This window comes from Agelaius tricolor, unplaced genomic scaffold (genome assembly GCF_023055355.1).
Source record: "Agelaius tricolor isolate 1412-34295 unplaced genomic scaffold, bAgeTri1.0.p SCAF_6, whole genome shotgun sequence".
Classification (NCBI taxonomy): domain Eukaryota; kingdom Metazoa; phylum Chordata; class Aves; order Passeriformes; family Icteridae; genus Agelaius; species Agelaius tricolor.
Genome location: NW_027269266.1, coordinates 44,723,131 through 44,746,023, shown reverse-complemented (window position 1 = coordinate 44,746,023; position 22,893 = coordinate 44,723,131). Strand labels below are relative to the sequence as shown.

The 22,893-nt window shown below is 37.2% G+C and overlaps 1 protein-coding gene across 1 annotated transcript in view; it reads right to left on the bottom strand.

Moving 5' to 3' along the window:
* Positions 1-22,893, bottom strand: part of BBS9 (Bardet-Biedl syndrome 9) — a 282,925-nt gene that overhangs the window by 4,641 nt on the left and 255,391 nt on the right. The window lies entirely within an intron of this gene.

Sequence of the window (22,893 nt, the reverse complement as noted above, 5' to 3'; positions counted from 1 at the left end):
ATAAAATAACACAGAGATTTTATTAGGTTTGTTTTGATATGCTTTTTTTCCTTCTTATCTGAAGAAGGCTAAAGTCCCTCTACATACAATGAAATGATCCAGCAGGTCAGCAGAATAAAAATGTGAGCATCCAATGTTCTAAACCAAAGCCACCAGTCTCCCATCAGCCTAATTGCTTTTACAATCATGTTCACACAGAATTTAGCACCAACAAACTACATAAAATTAAATCCATGTGCTTTCATTTAGATCTGTGCAATTTCACATGATCAAAACAATCTAGATTTATTTTCCAGCTTTTATTTTACACTTCCAATGTTTTTGGTGCTTGGGGATTTTAGAATTTACAGTGGTTTTCGTGGGTGATGGTACTAAACTGAACAAATGTTAGCTCAAGCCTTGAGATAAAAAGACTAAAGCAGTAACATTTCGGCAACAGCTGGAAGCCCAAAGCCCTGAGGGTCTGAGAAGTTCCCCTTACTGATGTTGCCACTCTTTTTTTTAAGGACAATTAAAAGTCTCATGTTAAGAGCTGACTTGGGGTTCCAAAGGTCAGCCCTCGAATGGCCATTCCTTTGTTCAAAGCTCTCATCACGTAGCCCACGCTGGGATGCCAAAGGACCAGCAGCAGGTCCCATCTTGTTTCATCAGTGATCATGGGGAAGGAGGTAGGTAGCATGATAAGGAAACTTGTGGATTATAGGAAACCAAGATGAGGTACAAACATTGAGGAGGAGAAAGAAACATTGTTCTAGGACCAAGAGATTAACAAATATAAGGTAGAGGGGATACCGCTTGAAATGCACCATGGAAATAACAAACTTCAACTTTTTCCACTGTGCTACTTCTGCAGAGCTTTCCTCAGCAAGTATCTGTGTTTAAGTTGTGCACTGGCAGTGAAACACTCACCATGTAGCTCAATGCAGTGTAGAAACCAGTGCAAAGCTATAGTTAACACTGTTCCTAACTACATAGCTTTGTTGAGCTGTTTGGAGATCTGCCTAAAAAAAGTACCTGAGAATATCTTGATTTCACACCATAGTCAATGAAAATAGTGCCAGAATTATGAAACTGGCTGCTGCATGCTCCTATACACATAGGAGAACACACACAAAATCTGAATGTCCACAAGCTGGACACACACAAAATCTGAATGAGAAACAGAAAAAAAGGAGTTTGGACTATGGTCAGCTCTTTGTACCCAAAAAGAATGGTTGCAGATTTACCAGAGACCAAGAATTTACCAACTCTGCATTGGTGTTGCACATTTAAGCCATGACACTGCCACTGCACAGTGCCCTCAGCCTCCTGACATTTGAGGACTGGCTGGCTACTGGACCTCTAAGAAGCATAACAAAACAGAAATTAAAGAAAGGAGGCTTACAAAAATATCTGGGGGAAAAAAAACTCTCAATGAAAAAAAAAAACCTCTCAAAGCTATATCATAATGCATTTTTTTTCCTTTGTTAGGCTGAAAACATGGCCTGTTAAAAATTAAAGTGTAATTATAAACTTACCAAAAAAAATTCTTTGAGACAAAAAATAGTGCCCAGAGCCCAAGACACTGCCTTCAAAATCTGTTACTTCCCTGACATTAACTTCTTACAAGTAACCCTTGTGTCTATTTCTACAAATTGCTGTGCCAAAGTGAACCATGAATGGTTACTTTCACGAAAAGCCATGGATCCACTAAATCTAACACATTTACTGTAATTACTGGCTGGCAGAACTGAAGTCACAGAGAAGGATTTACCCTGGTTTCACACAAGTTTGCACAACAGCCCTGTAGGCTCCAGCTATAGGGAACCTGGAATACTTCTGCATGGATCAAAGAACTACTACATGAGTAACTGTGGGAGAGGTGAGCTGACAGGTGAGGCACAGACTGCAGCTATTTTTATTGTGCAACTCCAAAATGGGAGGCAATGCAGAATCAGGAAAATACTGCTTGCAATAACCAGCCTTCCCACCTCTACCCGGTAGTTTTTCTGACATGCAACTTTTATTAGTCATCTAAGAGAAAAACATAAATGTCACATTGATGTAACTGGCACATTCTACATTGTAGCTGATGAGATAATTAACATCAGAGAGGTATCTCATTAGCATATTCCAACAAGCTTAGGCAGATCCTAAAAAATACCAGGTATAAATATAAATTCTGAAGATTAAGGATTCTTTACCTCATTTCATCAGGAAAAAAAAAGCTTCCTTTTATCTTCATATCCCCCATTATGAAGTTCTCTCTGTTTTACAGAGCATCCAAAAATCCTATCATACCAACACTGGTCTGAGCACATACACTTAGAGAAATGTATATGGAAAGGTTTATGTCTCTGTTTATTAACACAGCTACAAACTGAGAAGCTGCTTTTGGAAATGATCATGATAAGTTTTAACTCAGCAGTAGGCAACTCCAAGCACCTCCAAGAGCTTTTGGAGTTCAGTTTTCAAAACAGAGCCAGAATACATGATTATATTAATATCCCGATTTGTAACATGAGATGGAGGATATTTGACACCAAGAAAGTCACTTAAATCCCTCAAATGCCATGTATTTGTCAATTAGCACCCTCAAGAAAGCAGCTTCTATAAACAAAGACACAGAATACTTCAATCATGTTATTCACCTCTTCAAAAGCATGACTTAATACACACATATCCATTGAGTCACAGAAAGTTCATTTGTAGATCAAAATGTACTTTTGAGGCTTGAAAACCAAGTTCAAAGAAAATCAGTTACAGTTACAGAAGCACCAAAGACAGCAGAAAACCCCCAACTTTCCTGGGATTATTATTCATGCAGTTAGAAGAAAAAAAAACCAAAAAAACCCAATGACACATTTAAAGGGAGAGATGATATTTAAGCATGATGGCAGTAGGGAGGAGAAAGAATCATTTTCTGTAGTCATATATTGTTCACACTCAGCATGATGCTGTAAGGTTTAAAGATGTTCAGGTTAAATAATTAGGCAATGGAAGAAACTACCCAGGGAGGTGGCTGAGTCAGGGATATGGGAAGTTTGCAGAGATAGGGCAGATGAAATCCTAGTGGGGATAGTGAAAAGGAAGATACACAGGTTTTGAATTGGATGACCTAAAGGATCTTCTCCAATCCTATCATTTATGCTGCTATGATTCATGCTGAGGAGAACATTTTGGACCCTTATGAATTACTGGCTGAGTTTCCTGGATACTATTGTACATTAGTCTACTCTAAAGCATGCATAAAACTAAGTCAAAGTTGGCTTTGAAGTGTTTGATCTACAATATCCAATACTTCCAGTCTCTTTTTCATACAGTGACTCAGAAAAGAGCTGTTATAACAAGACAAAAGTTATTTTGAGTTCAGATTAGGTTAGAAAAGGGAGGCACCCTGTTCTTCAGCTATTCCCACCTAAAAGAGGAAAAAACCCACCCCGTCTCATGGCCTAATGGTCAGTATTGCTATTTCTAGACCTGACATAAGACAGCTTTAGAACAAACTACAGCTTTAAAGTAACTGTTTTTCATAAAATTTTGGATCCAAAACTAAATGTTCCAAATGACCAAAGTTAATAGCTTTTTGCTTTTTTGTTAACAAAAGATGACAGATTTTTCCCAGCACCTTTAAGTCATATTTCTGAAAATCATAATTCTTCTTTCAAGAAGGCCCATCTATTCATTATTAATAATTTTCTTTTCATTAAAAACTACTTGAGGAAATGTATACCACTTCCTTTTTCTTAGTATTTAACCTTCATTCTGTAAACACAATCCAAAGGGCTTTTCAAAAATTGAGGAAAGCACCAGTCTCGCTTATCAAACAGACACAGTTTAGTAAGAGTGCAAAATAGATTACTGTAAAATCAACAAGCTACAAATTTTCCTGTACTGCTTTAATGGGAGAAACTGGACTTCATAGGTATTCTGTATCACTTTTAATGGGCTAATAAGCTGCGAGGAGCCCCAGCATTGTCTCCCCAAGTCACCAGTGAGTCACTGACCACTACACACATAATTTAAAAATGATTTTTAAAAAAGATTTTTGTATCAGGAAGTGGAGTGATGGTAGCTGAATAAGTGGGAAGCATGGCTGACTCATTTATGAAAGAATTGTGTAAAACAAATAGATTTGTTTTTCATTTAGTGTGACTGAGAGAAAGGGCTTCATTCAGTGAACTTTGCTTTGTCCTAAGGGACCATATACATCACAGGGTGGATAATGTGAAACAACCATTTCCACCCCTGTAAATGTGCCCCCCACTAACTGCGACTAACGCGACAAATCCAACCTACATGAAGGTATCCCCTGCTACGTTTCTAAATGCCACAAAATAGCAGGGGTAGAAGGGGCAGCTCTGACCTTGGGGAAAGAGGAGGGTCTATTCCCACAAAACTCACAAAAACCTTGCTCAAGTCTTCCTTTTGTCATTCTGACTTAATAGTGGCATGTAGTAGCCACGTAACACAATGGAGTTAATAAGGAGGTAACAATGACAAAGGCAACATTTACCAAATGTTCACATAGGGTTTTTAAATTAAGTTTTAAACAACTTAGAAAGTTTTTGTGCACTCATGCCTCTAGGCATTAGCCCTCAGTATGGTTTCTTTAGGATTTTCTTCTGATTCGTATTTGGAAAATGCCCAAGACATATGAAATGATTCTCATATAAAGTTTGAAAACCAGGAAAAACATCCAGTGGCATCACTAAAATTTCCCAAGGTTCACACCTGCTTCTTCTAATGACTCCAGTTACATACACATGTAAATATAAATATAAATACACACATACACACACTCCACATACACAGAGTTGGAATTAACACATTCTCTAAGAACTAAGGAGCTGTCAAACCACCAAATCCAGCTTTTATATATATATATATATATATAGGAGATCCAGATGAATGAGATGCTAGTTAATTTGAAGCAAAGTAGAGCTCTGTAAACAGGACTCTAATAACAGTGTTTTAAGTTCCTCTTAGGAACAACAAAAAAAATATCCAAAAATTATTACAAAGCAAACTGAGTATGCTTGTAGGATGACAACCTGTTTAAAAAACAGTCACCTACCTAAAATCATGTCAATGATCATTATTATACGAAGCATAATTTTGGATGAAAAATACTCATTTTCTCCAAATATCTGACATCTCACAATCACCTACCAAATCCTGGACATTTTTCCTGGAAAGTTTGCAAAGTTTTGAAAATTGATTGTTTTCATTTAGAGATGATCTCAAGAAGTCACAAATGACACATTTCAGCTGGAACTGATATTTCTTGCCCGGAAGTAAATCCTGCAGATGAATTTGCTTTTCAGTAGCCAAACCTCCCTTCTTTCTCATTAGCTATCTGCCCTTGTCAGGGAGGTAAATTAATTCAGTGGCTTCTAAGTCAAATATGCACAATACAAATCTAAGATTTAAGTAATTATGGCCATACAAACACTGTTGCTTCAATTTATTCTTCATCATGCCTATATCTTCCCATTCACTGCAACCCACAATCCTATTAAGCTTTTCAGAAAAGTTGAGTCTTTAAGAATTTGCTTTCAGAAAAAAAACCACTTGCACCATGCACCTTGAGATTAAACAGACTATAATATATTAAAACCAGAGTCTTTTTTGTGTGGACATAGCTCTTGGCTTTTTCCTGGGGAGAAGCAATGCCACAGCAATCAGTCTTTTGCCTGCCTGATTCGTTGTGCTGTTGTGTTGACTTCCCAGACAGACGACCAGTCAGCTGACTATTAACAAATCCTTTATCTTCCATCACCATGACAGATAGGCAAAACTCCAGGGGTAGGGTAGCTTTAGGGCAAGATTTTCCACCATTTTCATATGAATAGCAGTGAATCCTGTGCCTGGAGACAATCACCCAGAGTCTGCCTGCAGGAAGATCTAAGAGCCTTCACCGATACCATATACATATATACTTATATATATATGCATATATAGACACACACACACACACATATATCTATTACAGGTTGGCTGCAGCTCACAATTAATGTCTTGAAGACCTACAACCTCCAAACATTCCTCATCTACATAATGTCACTTGAGCTAATACTGAGCAAACTTTTCAGCTGAGATTATTTTCATTTGAAATCTATAAATACAGGTCAAATAAAGACATAGGTCAATTTTCTGCTGAATTTATCAGAATTATTTGGTTAAAAATTAAATAACTACAGCATTTAAAAAAAATTAAAAATCCTTTGAATCTTCATTTCACACTGAAGCATTGCAAATAAACTTCCTTGAATATATATATATATATACACATATTTAAAATAAGTTAGTTGATATGAAGTCTAAGTGAAATACTTCATTTGAGGAGAAAAAAAAGAAACCTGAATAAATAATTGGAGCTTGCCCCAAAAAAACAAATTGTCCAATCTTTTTTTTCTTCAAGCCAGAAACTTTTAAAAAACCCAAAACCAGCCAGCTATTCACAGACCTCTACTCTTGTCAGTGTGTACCTGTAACTTAAGTAAAAAAAGTGCAGTTATTCTCTTAATATGCCTGATATCATTGTTAGAATGAAGCTTTCAACAAACTTATTTATGATACATCCATATAAAGTACAGGCAGCTTTAGCCAACACCATCTTCAGTAAAATATAGAATAAAAAGTCTACTAAGTTTATAGTGGGAGAAAAAAACCTCACTTTTTTCTTGAATAAAGAGTCTGGTACAAACTTGCATTTAGAGCCTGTGCTGTGCTTCTTGAATGAGTTTAACTTGTCGGGCCACAAAACTCAGTACATTATGTACTTTGTACATAAACATCAGTTTCTCCAGTAGAGATTTCCAGCGTGTCCATTACAGCCCATGGCTCCTCAATACCAGAAAGATAATCAAATAGAAGAAATTCAAAAAGAACAGCATAAATTATTGTGTGATTTTGTAGAAAACAAAAGAGAGGGGGAGAAACAAAATAGCTAAAGGCAGAGCAACATTAGGAATTGTTCAGTAAAACAGATATGAAAAAGGATCAAGAAAATGAAGTCAAGGAAAGGAATATTCAAAGCTGCTTTAATGTCATGTATTTTCCCTGGGGAAGTAGTGGAAGCCACATGGCTTATGACATTTGCAAATTAGTACCACAATGAAGACGAAAATCTGGTGGTCAGGGAGATGGTCAAGCTGATATAACAAGAGTTTTCCATTTCTAACTTCTATTATTGTACAACAGATCTGAGGTGCTACAAATTCCTAAGTGCTGTGTAATATTCACAGAAACATCAGCTTTTGCTTACCATCAAGTATTCAGCAACTGAATACTCTTCAGTATGTTGCTCCTTGTTAAAATGGAACATTACAGTGCAAATGATAAAATCATATTCAAGATTTCCATGGATTCTTCTGGAAATAACATACAACAGGATTTTACCATTTGATGTCATTTTTCCTTTGGAGTCTTGTGGGAAAAAATACTTTGGTAGAGAAGTAGGTTTGAAGAAAAATGTGTTAATAAAAAAAAAAAAAAAAAAGGCAGGAAAAACTACTTTTGTATAATACTTTCCAATCTTGAATTTCACACATTTTTTTTAAGCTACAGTATATGAGAAAAATGCTTTCAGGAGGTTTTTCCAGAATGCAATCTTTTGATAAGTCTCAGGGTTGGCTTAAAAGCAAAAGAACAAAATAAAAAGAGCCTGTACTAAAGTAACAGATTAAATGTCTTACAAACGGACACTTAACTCCTTTCTATTGCTCACCAACATTCTCAATCTGCTTTTTCTCGTTGTTGTCTTGGGGTTTTTTGGTGCCATTGCCCCTTTTCATTAAATCTTATATTTGCAAATGCAAGGGGTGATTTTTGAGGGAGGGAGTGGCAGTGTGTAATAGAATCACAGAATAGGTGAAGTTGGAAGGGACCCACAAGGATCAAGTCCATCACGTCCAACTCCGGCATGAAAGCACTTTGTAGTTTTTATCTGATATGTTTTCTAAACTGTCTTAATATCTCAATATAATAAAGACCTCCTTATATTCACTACTTTCCCACTGCTAACAGTCTTCTCTCACACAAATGGAAGTGAGTTACCTCCTGCTACACCCCTGAATATTTCCAGGCATATTTGGCTATATGGGAACTATATAATGGGAATTTCAGTACTCACAACAAAAACAGTAAAGCTACTCAGATTTGATGATCCAATTAAGGATTCTTATAGCCCAAAGCTGAACAGCAACTAGAAAGTTCTGTGTCCTCCAACCTCACACCAATCAGAACCAGAAGGAGGGCAGCACTTTGTGGGACTGAGCCTTTTATCACCTCCAGAAAGAGAGTAGAAGCCAACACACCAGCATCTAAGGCTTGGAATGATGAAAGTAACAGTTTTAAATGTATTATGGATTTTCTCATGGGCTCAGGAAGCAATAAAAACTAAGTACAGTCAGACTGCAGGAAACCAATATAGCTTTCATAATTTTTTGTGACTTTAGGGAAAACATGCTCAACTTTTATAGACAGCTAGTTCAGTATTACAAATTTTCAGGAAATGTCACTGCTATGGGATTCCCACAACAAATGCAGGTTATGTTGAAATTACTGTTTTCTGCAAGGACACTGCTCAAAATAAATTCCTGTCATGTAAATGGTGTGAATTTACAATGCAACACAACTCCTTGATCACAGGCTTTTCACAGAACCGGATACAAAAGATGCTAGGAAAAGCAAGATTTCATTCTGGTGGTTATATAACATTGACTATTGATTAACACGGTAAGTGCCTGAATAAAGCTAAGAAAGCAAAGACAAACATGCTAAATCAAAAAACAATCCTTAAAGATCTAATAAGATTAAAAAATTCCAGAAAATACACTGAAGTGCAAGGAGAAGGAGACCTTTTGTTGTGCAGTGTTTCAATTTATCAATCAGTGCAGTTCTTTCCAACTCTGGAGGAAGTTTAGAAAACATCAGTGGCTTGGCACATTTTAAAACAAAGTGCCGAATTCCAACATAGTTAAAGGGTATACCACAGATAGTTTAAAAAAAAATTAAAATCCTTGATTTAAGGTCAGGTACTGTAAACACTTACTGTGGTTTATGCATAAGTAATTCAACTCAACTTAAGGACTCCTGTAGGAATTCTCACACATGTAAATGCATGCAGTCAAGCCTAATTTTCATACTATACAGTCTTTTAACCTGCCAACTAGTTTTCTCTTTTTAGTCTGATGAGTAGTATAACATTACCAATTAAATATTATTAATTAATGCAAACAGTGATCTCTCTTAAAGTATGAAATTCAGGTTTCCCTGATAACAAAATCAATTTAGTAACAATTTTTTTCTTTTTTAATCTTTTATACTTTACTGTGCCCATGACTTGCAAGTAATGTTGATATGGGGTTTTTGTGGGAGGTTATAAGTCTAAGAAGAATCTGGTGACATCACCCAAGGAAATGCCTAAGTCCTATATTACATTTAACTCAATACAATTTTGTTTAAATCTTTTGAGACAGAACAGCATCTGTTTCCTAAGAAAGTGTTCTCAAAGGAGTCTCTGCTTTTACACATGGCAGTTCTGATCTCTCACTGCAGGAGAGCTTTACATCAAAGTTCACAAAAGCTCCAAAAGCTCCATTGGAGCCTCTCAAGGTGATACTTTCAGCAAAATTATAGCGAGAGAAATGTTACCGAGAGACATTTTGTTACAGCAAAATTGAAATTCAAATACAGTAGATGAAGATTTATCAAAATGTAGACATATTCCTACTGTGCCTGCCCATTATCTGTTCTATGAGGACATTATAGTAAGCTGGATGTTATTGCTTCTCTCCCAGTGCATTTGCAGTTTACAAATTACAGGTCTTGTTGCTGCAACCAGGGATATTGTTTGGAAGAAACATTTTGAAAGGAGCTGTGAGTTAAGGTATAGACCAGTTTTGGTTTAATCCTTACTTTCAACAGTGAGAGCGTTTTGCAGCCTCTCATCCATGAAATCACACTAAACAAGAAAATAAACATCATCCTCACAGTATTTTCAGCTAAAGGTGCAAAGATATGAAATGACCTGAATGAAACAGGCCAGCAGAAATGCATGACTGAACGACTGAAAACCACTCATTCAAGCGTGAAGATAACAAGGTTAACCCATGAGCGATGAACAAGGAAACAGCAAAACATATGAACAACAACATGTATCAAATTTTTAAATAAACTGTTTAAAGTAGCACCTACTCTTCTCTCATGCCTTTCAGAAGGCAATAAAACTGTTGAAGCACTGTTGAAATAGATCCCTGTATTAGAATCCAAATTCAATGGGTTGCTGTATGGACTACGCAGCAGCTCAAGACAGATGGTTCCTTTAGGCATGGTGGAATAGGCTTAACACAGCCATATCTTCTGCACCCACACAGGAGAAATCAAACTGTGCCATCAGCAATAGTATTTGCCTAAAAGATTCCATAGCTTTTACCAGCCTGAGTTCCTGTGCAGTAGCTTGGAAAAGGATTGCCAATCATTTTAACAAGTAACAGATTTTAAAAAGAATGAGCTGTTCTCATATTTATTACCATCATACATAAGATGATAAGCTAAATGACTTTATATTTGTAAATCTAAAGTGGATCTACTGAGATACCTATCTTCAGATATGCTGCAATACTGCTTCCCCTTCAAGCCAAGGCTGTCTTAAATGACACCATAGAAATGCTCCTAATACTTTTTTTACCTTCTAAATCCCAGGATTTCCAGGATCAAAATGCCCTCTCCCTTTATTCTTTCTCTAAATCTCATCTAAAAATCCCTTTATCTGGCATATGATGCTATCTTCATCAGACAATGCCAGACCTGGCATACTTCAAGCCTCATCTGTTTTTCCAGGCTCCTCCAGGAAAGGCAAAAATATATGAGGAAGAAGATAAAGTCTGAATAGAGTTTGAAATAAATCCCTCTCTCAGTGAGATCTTTTTGTATCATTTTGACACACTGAGCTCTTTATTGGACTCAATGACACACTGAGCTCAATGGTTGGACTTGATGATCTAAAAAGTCTTTTCCAACTCAGACGATTCTATGCTTCTATAATTCTATTATTAGTGCAATCTACCTAAAACCTTGGGTGTAGACTATTATAAACAGGAATAAATAATTTTAATTAACTGACTGTTGGAAATAATACAAGGCCCTGCCATATCTTTCTTAAAGGCCCTGGCTCATTTGTCCACAAAGCACATCATCTACTTTCTTAATCAATGGGTACTCAAATTCATGACAGGAACTGGCATTGGCCTTCAGGGTGGGAACAAAAGTGACCCTCAAAGCTCAATGTGATTATGAGTCAACTGAAGTCGTGAGTCAACAGCAGTCTGTTGCTGATTGACTCTGCCTCACCAGTAGGTGTTACTTCAGCCATTAATGCAGAGTGCTGTATGGCTGCAGGGATACGCATGCCTGCCAAGGTACATAAAAAACATCCAAACCAAACTAAAATCTGCCAGGTCCTGAAAATATCATGTAACACCCTGCCCTGTATCTACAACAGCATCCAAAGTAATGTTTGGGAGAGCTGACCACGACCACACCCATCCCTGTGTCTGCTCTGCAGCCTGAAGGCTTTTCATTGACGGCCGTTCCACTTAATCATTCAAAGCGATGCTTGGCCATTTGATTGCTGTGATTTAACACAGTAATAACAATAATCCAGACTATGCTTAAACCACTCATAGTACTTCCAAAACTGTTTATTAGCATTGGCTTCTGCTTTACTAGCTATTTTCAACACCCTTAATACTGAAGTTCCTCCTCTGGCACCTCCAAGAAGGCCAAGAGTATATGAAAAAGGCTGCCTTATTTTTTGTTTGACTGAGTAGTTGATAACTGCACTTAACTTCACAGTTTATTTATTTAACCTCCGCTCAAGCCATCTAAAATGCCCGGTGCATTTCAACTTCAGGTCCAAGACAGAACTGTATACAGAACACAGTCTCTTTCATTTCCCTCTTGAAATGAGATTCAATAGCTCCTCTTCAACCCATGAATCAACTGCAAGGCCCTAATTTAATAATCCCATCCTTTTATTGCAATCACTGTCTGAAAATTCAGGCGCTCACACTCAACACCTCCAAGCAAAGCATCAGACACACCAAACTGAGGACTTCTGTCATGCTTTGACTAAATCCTGTCTTTGAGCTAGTTCTTTCCAACTGGTGGCTGAGACTCTTTGTGAAGACCTCCACAATGGGAAGCTCTCTACTGACAGTTTATTCTGTCATAGTCTTTCAGCACATGACACACGTTCCATGGACTGGAACGGCTTCTTTCTTAATGCATGAGTCTCATCCTTCTTCACAGAAGAATTCACAGGAACTGAATGCAGAATTTAAGACTTGTACCCCAACAGAAGCTAACATTTTTTCAAGGAGCCATTAAGATTGGACAAAGAAAAGGGCATTTTCACTTAAAAGTAGGTTTTTTTCAATGGGCAAGTCACAAGAGCAATAGATAACAAAACAAAATTATTTTTTTGTTGAATATCTCACATGGGTTCTCTGAAAAACACCCTCTGTTTAAAATATGCACTAACATTTTTATCAAAATGTTTTTAAGAAACTTACACAACTTTTCTTGTCTGTACAAACACAGTACATAAAAGGCAGAACTATGTATTCTTTCATCTATACACAATAAGAAAGAACAGCGTTTCTCTGGGAGACTTTTATGCTGTAAATCCAGTGCTTATAAAATCAGTGTAATTGAAAGAAGGTGGGATGCAGCACAAGGGTTTCTCTTCGCTCTAAGTGTACAGTTCAGCTCACTCAAATAATAAAAACTCTATGCATATTCAGTCTTATACTTCTCTTAAAGTGAGGCCCCTTGATTGTGCCAAATAACGTGTTGTCCAACTTGGACCAAACTGAGAACACTAAGCTCATTTTCCTAGTGAACTGTGCTGTACTTGTGTGATTTTTACATTACAAACAGACATGATCTATAAGAAAAAAGAAAACTTTCTAAAGTCAGCTTTCTTCAAATTCCTTAGATTACTGGTGAAAACTTAAAGGATAATATACTTGAGATTAAAACTGAAAAAGATTATTATCATGATGCAAATATACCTATACAGTCATATATCATTAGGTAATCATGTACATACTTATATTCACTCTGCCAAATTCTGCACCATCACCATTATTTATATTTGATCTGATAGCTGGAAGACACTCCTTAGACCATTTTCTTTAAAACTGTAAACAGTAGATAGCATCATCTTTTACAGTCATTAAAGATTTACAAGTTGCTAACAAAACTTTTACCACATTCATTTCTTGCTAACTTAAAAGAAGGAAGAAGATAAAAGGACAACTTGCATCTCATTATATTGAATTGCAACAGTGAGAAAGAAAAACAAAGATGACAAAGCAGAGGTTTACATGGTAAATCTGCTGATTGTTGAACATATTGAGATAAAATAAGAGCCATAAATCAACTTGATACACTTGGAAGTATTAAAAAGACCAGGTAACTTTCTAGTGTCTTTCATTCTTCCTACTTCAAGTTAACTATTTTCATACAAAACTCCTACATTTGGCTCATGGCGGATATCAAATACTAAAATTAGGGGTGACTGTAAAAACAGCTTTTTACTTTGAAATCTGACTTGCCAAGGAGCAAAAATGCCTTTGCAAAGGCAGTTCTTCTGAGACCTGAATACAACACTGAAGTACTAAGAGGCCAGATCAACAAAATCAGAATTTTTTTAAGGCTGACTTTCAATACTGGTACTGGACATACATATATATATACACACACATACACACACATATATATGTGTGTGTGTATAAGTAAATACTTGGAGCTATGCAGTCTGCAATTGCAACTCAATTCTGGAAATGGAATGCTTGCATTATGGAAAATGTTGGTATTTGCTATATCAAAACATGTAAATAAGGCAAATAAAGAACCTTTTTATTAAGTTTCAGATCGGCAATGCTACAATACAGAAATTAAAAGCTCCAATTCTGATTCCTGTATCTGATTTTTTTGTCAGATTTACATACTTCCTCTCCCACAGTTTGCCCAGCTAAAGCCACCTAAGTTTCCTCTCATCTCACCTCACAGCAGCTTTCACATCTACTAATTTCTTCCCAAGCAAGAACCACAAATTAGGCTGCTTTTGAGGTAAGGCCATACTTATTCAAATTCATATTAAACCAAACTGCTGACCTAAAGTCATTATTTTTGAGCCTTCCCTCTAGTAATCTGAACTTCTCCTTTATACCCATCTGGCAACTTCTACGAAAACGCTAGGAAATTATATATTTTTGAGAAGTTTATCTCTCTTCATGAGAAACTGGCCATGAGGGTTGAACAAAGGTGAGGAGATAACACAAATCAACAGTCCTGGTTACATAAGGTTTCAAAACAGATTAAAAATTAAAGGTATTTTTGTTCAATACAAAACAACTGGATGGAAACCATTTTGAAATTATAATTTTGATATGTTCTAGCTCAATAAATCCAAATGCCCCATTTCCATAAATCAAATTTCTTCATGTTAAATGAAAATAGATGCACTTTGAGCTTGGCTTCCTACAACCTATGTCTCAGAGATATTCACTGAAGCTGTGTGAAAAAGTTTATGTAAATTTATTCACCACTAATTTCCATTCAGTGGGGAAAAAAAAGGTATTGATGATTTTCCCTTTTTTTAAATGAGAAATTTTGGAGAACTAAAGAACCCTTCAAAATCAAAAGTCACACCATGACATTTAACTACATACATGACTTGGAAAATTGTCCATGAGGAAGCACTTCTAAGTTAGAGGCTGGTATTAAACTTAAAAAAAACCGCTATGATTTTGCCACCAGTCACACATTAAAGAGCAATCATAATTTAAAAAGCAGAGTCAAATCAATACTTCTAAAAATTCCTTCCTGACTGTAAATTTTCTGTAAAAGGATTGTACTGAAAGATGCATCATTTGAAGAGAGGAAGAATCAACACCATTTTAGATGCCCAATTTTTACCCTCACATTTCTGCAGTACAGAGCATGGGGCTCACAAGCCCCATATGTATGAACAACACCCTGGCAGGATCAGACACCTCCATGCTCATGTACAAACCAAGTGCCAGCACTGGAGACCCCACATGTCCTGAGCACAGACAGCCCTGCAGCCCCCATGAGATGTGACCAGGAGAGCTGTAATCCCTCTGCTCACCCTTCTGGCCCTCAGCCGCTCTCAAGGCACAGAGAAGATTTCAAGGAAAAAGGTGGAAACCAATTTTTGTGGGTTGCTGCCCACAGAATAAATGAGAAAACAGGAATCTATGGGGCAAAAAATTTCCCAGTAAGGGTTTGCAAAATAGGTGCTCATTTTCAAAAGGAAACAATGAGGTTTTGGGTTTTTTGATTTTTTTAAACATATAGCTCTGGATGAAGACTAAGTTGAAGTCCTCATCCTCAGAAGTGTAAGAATGATTTGGAGTTCTTTCAGCTGCTACCATACAACCCTACAGGTGCACCACCAAAGTGACACTTTAATGGATCAATGGGGAAAGGACCATGTAGTTATGCATCTGGCACATGCACAGCAAACACAGAGCACCTCTGTGTCAGTGAAAAAGAAAACCTGCTGGAGGTAAACTGAGCAGAATTTCTCTATTTTAAAGGAATACTCAGTATTATTTAGCAGCCTTTAGAATGCTGCTGTTCACTGGGGCACACCACTTCAGGAAACAAAGCATGGTAACAGGAAAACATATGCAAGCCACCCTCACTTTTCACAGATTTTAAAGAACAAAAGGGCTTCAACTATGATGTTCTCAATACAACCATCTAGTTGGATGCCTGGAACAATAATGAATATAGAATTTCACCCAATAATTTACTCAACAAACCCTTAACTTCAAGTTGAGCTTTTTAAAGTAAAAATTTCAAGTGAAGAATGAATCACATCTGTATGGAAGTTATTCCTCTCTGCCCAAAATTTTCCTTTATTTCTAGGTCCAATTTTTTCTTGCTTCTTCTTCCAGGCACCTACATATGCAATACATTGGCTCTGAAATCATTATCTGCTTTTGTTCATCTCTACTTTACATCAAACAAAACACAAGAGGAAGTAAAAAATAGTTGTAATACTCACATTACAGAGCACTTAATCTCATGGCTAGTGACATACAAACTACAAGATAGCGATCTGGAATATAACACACATTGTCTACTGGAATTGCCATTGCTTGGATAGTGAGCTCAATTTGCCAGTACTAGAAGGATTAAGTCTAGGTAAAGCACATATCCAAGCAAGTTATGCCCAAGATGGACAGTTCCCTCATTTGTAGGGAGCACTTATGGAATAAAGGAGACAGAAATGACACTCACTACACTGTGCTTCTGCAGATTCAGCAGATTTTTCTCCACAGGATAAGTAATAGTCTGGTGGACTTCTCTCTCTTTTTTCCACAGTGTGTTTGAAAGCCAGATGACCTGGCTTATGCAAAAGGTTTTGCTTTAATAAGTCATTCTACAGCAAGATAATCTTCTTTATAAAATAACAGTACTTCTGTTTACCAAATTTGCTACTCTGCACATTGAAACTTTATACCAGAAGGTTCCCTGCTGATTAGGAAGGATGCTGGTGTTTTCCTCACTAGAAGGCACTGGCAGACATATTTCCCCAGAAGCCTTCAACTACTAGTTCCATAACACAGTAAAAATGGTAGAATAAGCTTTTTGTTAAGAAAGATACACACTTTATCAATAAAGAAGAAATTAGGAAAGTCAGAGGAGCAACATGTAGAGAGATAAAGACTATATAGTGTGTCTAAAAATACCAATTGTATAAAATACCAGTGTCCTAAAAATACCATTTGAGCACATGAAGTAGGAAAACAAGTAGTATGGGAATACAGTAGCAACAAGCTGCATTGGTGGAAGAGGGAAGGGCAAGACCAGTTTTGAACCATGGTGATTCTCCATCACCTCTGATGGATGGCACTGACCAAAGACTGTGGCTGGCAGTGAAACCTTCAGCCAGGCTGAAGATTAAATGGCAGGCAGGGACGCAGCAATGCAAGCTCCCTGTGGGACACTGGCTGAACTGAGGTAACAGAATTCACAGTATAAACATAACATTTCAGAAAAATATCATTTTACCATGTTCATCAACAAACCAAGAACAATACCAGGAACACAGTTACACCCACATCCACATCATCTTTTACCATAGCCTCAAATCCTCAAGTCATTCCTGGCAGCTGCTCCACAGAAGGAGCAGTAATTTAGATATACATAGATACTGGGACCAGGTCCCCCGCTTGGGTCACCCGGCTGAGAATCAACCGGCTACTGTTGCTTTGTTTCTAACCACTTCCTGACTACAGTTTGGCTATTTAGTCTTTCACCACCTGGTTTATATTTGATTTGCAAAAATTAAAATAAACAATATCCCTCAAGGAGCAACAAGAATACTACCCAGTTTGCAGTTTGTGACCAGAGAAGCAAGGAGCTGGGGCCATACATTCTCTGGTACCTAGGCCACAGGTCAGACCAGTTGCCAGCTAAGCCAATATTTCTGGTTTGAAGCATCTGCTGAACTCTTGCAGACAATTAGAAAGATTTGTTCCATCACTGAAATAGAAAACCAAATTTAAGAACGGCTGTGTAAATAAACTAGAAGTTCATTCAAAACCTGGGACACAGAGGCCAGCTATTTCTGGAATATAAAGAAAATTTGGTTGGGAAAAATTCTTAAAGTTTGAAGATATCATTCTGCTTATTTTCTTCACTGTGAATGAATACATAGGAATAAAAATGGCTCCAAAATATCAAGATTAATATTATTACAGCTGTTTCTCTGTGGATAGAATGCAACTTTTTATTTTGTTGATGACCTTGCTGAATTAAAAAGCTGTGATTCCTATCTTTTCATGGTAAGTGCATGTTGTATTGCAAAGAATTGCATTTAGAACTGTAATATCATAAGCATTTTTTAAATAAACAAATCCATTGTAACATTTTATTAATCTCTCATATCTAATAATGTTAGTTTATCCACTTTTAATTAACTTGGGGATTATTTCTTCCTACAAAATTAAGTTTCAGCATTAAAGTAAACTCTCGAGTCCAAAAGCCTGCTTAAAGTTGCTCAGGTAACATGTTTGCTTAAAAATACAACTTGTCAATTAAGCAAAATGGAACAACAGCATTTTAAACTCTTTTTAGAACTTTAATTCACAAATGAGTTCAGAGTTACCCAAATCTAATTGGAACATGATTATGATTATGCTCCTTAGCAGTCTTTTAGCATGGTGATGAGAACCTGAAAGGAATCCAGTGGGCACTTATAATCTGTCTCCAGAAAGTACAGAGCAAGCATATTTTATCACCTTTGTAAACTGGACTGATAATGCTCAGTCCTGGCAGGAAGGCAGTAGGAAGTAAGTCCTCCTAGTAAGTGGGAAGAGAAAGAAGTGCTTTTGTTGACCACCCCCTTATTTTCATATGCCCCAAAACAGCTACACATCTTGTTCCTTATCTACTGATTCCAATTCTTAATTAACCAATAGAGGGGAAAAAACCCAAAACTTCTCTGGCAACGACTACACTTATTTTCACATTGAAGTGCAGGGAAAAAGAAAATTTAAAAATCTGTTGACTTGCAATTGCAATGTTCACATGGAGCCACATGCCATGGCACTAAACCAGGGAAAAACTTAATCTATGCTTATATTTTAGCACACACATATTTCCATTTATTTCTGTGTCAGTACTCACAAGTTTAAAGTTAAGCATGATCCAATTTTTTAGAATAAACTGGGTAACTTCTGCTTTCCATTTCTCTCCTTGCCTTCTGTTTCTGCCTAAAATCAAACCCTTCTTTACCTTTAAGAATAAAAATAATCTTTCAAACATTACTTAAATAAAAGCACAGGAATGTTGTTTGCTCTCAATTGATGCTTCTTTCATAAATTCATGCAGTCCCATTTGCATTTTGGGTTTCCACAACATCCTGCAGGAAGGTGTACTGCAATTTACATGCCATGTAGAAGGGCGTTCCCTTTATTTTTTTGCAACCTTCTGCCCTAATTTTAGTATTTTGAGAGTTCAGAAGTTGTGGATGCCCCATAACTGGAAACATTCAAGGTCAGGCTGGACAGGGCTCTGAAAGCAAACTGATCTAATTGAACACGTCTGCCACTGTCATATTTTCTGGAAAAATCCCTTTGCCCAGGATTCTTCTCCTGGGAAGCTGAGAAGCCTCAGAGAAAACAGAAAACAATATTATTTCATTTGCTTCTCCTGTGTTTTGCTGCTTTGGAATGTGTTTGGAGATTGTTTATCCAACAGGTGGTTGTTTCATTGGTTTCATGTGAATTGTTTTGACTTAATGGCCAATTATGGCCAAGCTGTGTCGGGGCTCTGGAAGGAGTCACAAGTTTTCATTATTATGTTTATAGCCTTCTGTAAGTATCCTTTCTGTATTCTTTAGTATAGTTTATGACAGTATTCTTTAATATAATATAGTATCTTAAAATAATAAATTAGAATTCTAAGAACATGGAGTCAGATTCATCTTTCCTCCCTGCCACGGGGGACCCCGCAAATACATGTCCTGACTTACTGCACACCATTCAAGCTTTTCTACTATGTCTCTATCATATCATTTACCTCTCTTCTATTCTACAAAAAGTTACCATGAAGCACCTTGGCTCTAGCTTAAATTTTGTCCTTTGAATCGGTCTTCTCCCCCTTCTTTGTCTTCCCTGTCCTCATGGAGCAGCATCTCCCCTCTCCGTTTTCTAAGAGATCCTGTAAGTGCCTTGGTAAGTCTATCAACTCTGCACACCAATTTCCTAACTCAAGGAGGAATTTGTCCCTTTTTGTCTAAGTGGTTATAGCTGGGCAAACTATGTTTTTTCCCCCAGTCAGACTCTGTTCCAAAAAGATTTCCAGTCATGTACTCTTTCCTCCTGCAGCAGGCCCAAGAGGAGATAGCACAGGTACAGACAACACTTGTGTTTGTAAAAGGTCCTGTTGCTCTGAGCAGGTGAGAGACAGGAGATACCAAACTGGCTAGATTGCTTTCTTGCACACTTCCAGACATTGTGCATCCAATCCTGATCCTTAGATGCCAAATGCCTGCCAGCAGAATGTCCTCATTCATGACTGTCACAAGTACAAACAGGACTCACAAAATAAATGTATTCAAAACTAAACCTAATCCCCAAACTGTGACAGAAGCCATTTGAGTAATCCCTTATCTGTCAGAGCTGTACTCCACTTCCTCTCCACATTTCCCACCAAAAAGGGCAGAGATGAGCACCGCAGTTCAGTTGTGGGAAGCTGCTGGCATGGAAGGAAGCTCCAGCTGAGCCTATAATGGAAACCACCTGTGCCTTTGCTATGACAGAACAAAATTTCTTATTATATTCCCCTATACTCCTTACAAGACAGGAGATTTTCAGTGCCATGCTAGAAAAGGAAAGACTATTGCAAAGGATAAATGCATACAAAGGAGGTTAAAAACAAAAGAGTACTCTATTCTTTATTTTTTTTTATAGTGGGTACACTCAGCACCTCCGTGGGTTAGTAAAACAAAAACATATAGTGCAAAATGTGATGGAAAACAAATAGAAAGTAAGAGTTATTGCAGCAATTTCCTTTTATCTCAAGATAATGTCATCATTGCAGACAATAGGAAAAAAATGTCCATCTGCTTTTAATAACCAATGTGTTGTTGGCCTATCAATGCCCCAATCTGGGTTACCAAAGCATGAACTTAGAAGAGCTAAGCACAACTGGCACAAATCCCTTCACCCTTTCCCCATCTCAGCTATATTTTCCAGCTTGGATGTCATACAGAGCACATTGAAAGTTAAGATTCCTTGGAAAAATGCATTGTTTTGGGTCTCAGACTTTGTGGATTCAATGCATTTGCTCAGTTTTGAATCTAAAAGTAATATCAGTTACAAGAAAGAAGCAGATGAAAGAAGTGCTGCCACTCTACAACTGGTTACAGATGATATCCTCCTCTTTTTAAACTGCTATCATAGTACCAAGGCATGAAAGTAAGAGGGACCATGTTTATTTGGGGGGACAACATATTGAATAGAGCATAACAGCCCTATGAGCTAAGTCAGGCAGAGATCATTAGGCAAAGTTCATTTGAGGGGACCTATAAGCAAGCTCCCGGACCCTCAAAGTCATCAAAAAGATGGTGGAATGTAACCTACCACTAAGAAGGAAAAGTAACAGGCACAGAGATATGCTGTCTAACAAGATTCACCCCGCAGTCTTAGTGGGATACAGTTTTTTCTCCATACTCTGTCCTGAACTGTTGTGGAGTGTTGCTATGTACTATTGAATACTTACCACATTCCACCCCAGGGGTGGCTCCATTTCAGTACTGGGTGAAGTGATCTTATTTAAACATTACTTAGCTCACAGGAGTGCTGTGAAACTTAATTAAATTAATGCCTGCAAAGTGCTTTGAGGTTCTCAGATGAAAGGTGCTACAGAAATCCGAAGTACTATTAGTGTTTCTAAGGATAGGTAAAGCAGTTTGAATAAACTAAAAACCTACATAAATCTTCTCTCAAAGTAAAAGCTTTTGGAGTATCGGTTAACCTGGTTTTTCATTTTGTTTTCATTTTTAAGACCTTTACAATTCCTAACTTCACTTGCAATTTAAACAACCACTTTAGAGCTACACAAGACAAAGCATACTAACACCTCATTCATTTTCAGCCTCAACTTTACCTCTGCTTAAAAAGGTGCACTCAGTATTTCAAACCTTATCACTGTTGAAGAAGATAGCCATCTTTTACCTGTGATCCATTATGTTGGCAACTTTCTTAGATACAAAATATCCAGGTCTTGACTCTTCAATAAGTTTATAGTTTTGCAATTAGCAATCAATTGCTACTGGAGAGTTAGCTCCAGTCTCTAAATGTTCTGAGTAACAATAACACGATGAAAGGAAAATGCAAGCCGTAACTACCATCGTCATCTACAGACAGGAGAAACAATAGTTTTCAGAGAAGAGAACAATAGCTTGGAGAGATGGGGCTTTCTCCTCAGCCTCCATGACTGCATTTGGAATAACACACTTTTTTGTATATCCAAACTAGGACACTTAAGAGGTCCCAGTCCTAGTTTCCTTTCTAAAAAAAAAAAAAAAATAAACAAAAGGGTTCAAAATATTATAATCAACGGGCTCTTTTAACATGCAAACTGAGGCCAGCCATCTACATGGCACATAGCTGAAGACTATGTAAGAAATGAATTTCTAAAAAGCATAAACACAGAGCATTATTAAAGTCATGTCACGACATGTAAAACTTGTACTCAAACAGAAGGTAATTAAATCCCAGAAAACTCATGAGAATGCTTGTTCTCATGAAATTCTCATCTTACTTTCTGGGTCAAAACAATATGAATAAATATTCCAAACAGAAAACTGCAGAAATTGAGCTTTTAATTCTTTTGAGATTTGTCTGTCACCATTTATTTCCTTTGCAGGCTGGAAATAAGGGAAGGACTGCTGAAACTCTGTCACCTGCAAGAAAGTACTGAGGGATGTGGGTACATAAAATGATATGGCTACTCCACTTCAGTATGCTTTATTCAGTGCAGACCAAGAGGAATTTTTATTGATTCAGTGCACTTTGGGGGTTTGGCATCTAGTTACAGGTTGTATAACACTACTGTGAGAAACCATTTTTAACCTTGAGTATGCATGACTGCTTGTGACCACTTTTATGTTATGAGGTAACTACACAGGAACAGAGGAGGCTGTGGTCAAAAGGAAGGAAGTCCCAATCCCTGCCCTATATATATTCACTGTAATTGCCATCTGCATATAAAAATATGTGCTCAGTTTGAGTAAAACCACATAGAACATACGCATTCTCTTGAAAAAGCACAAGACCATCAGCAAGATGGTCA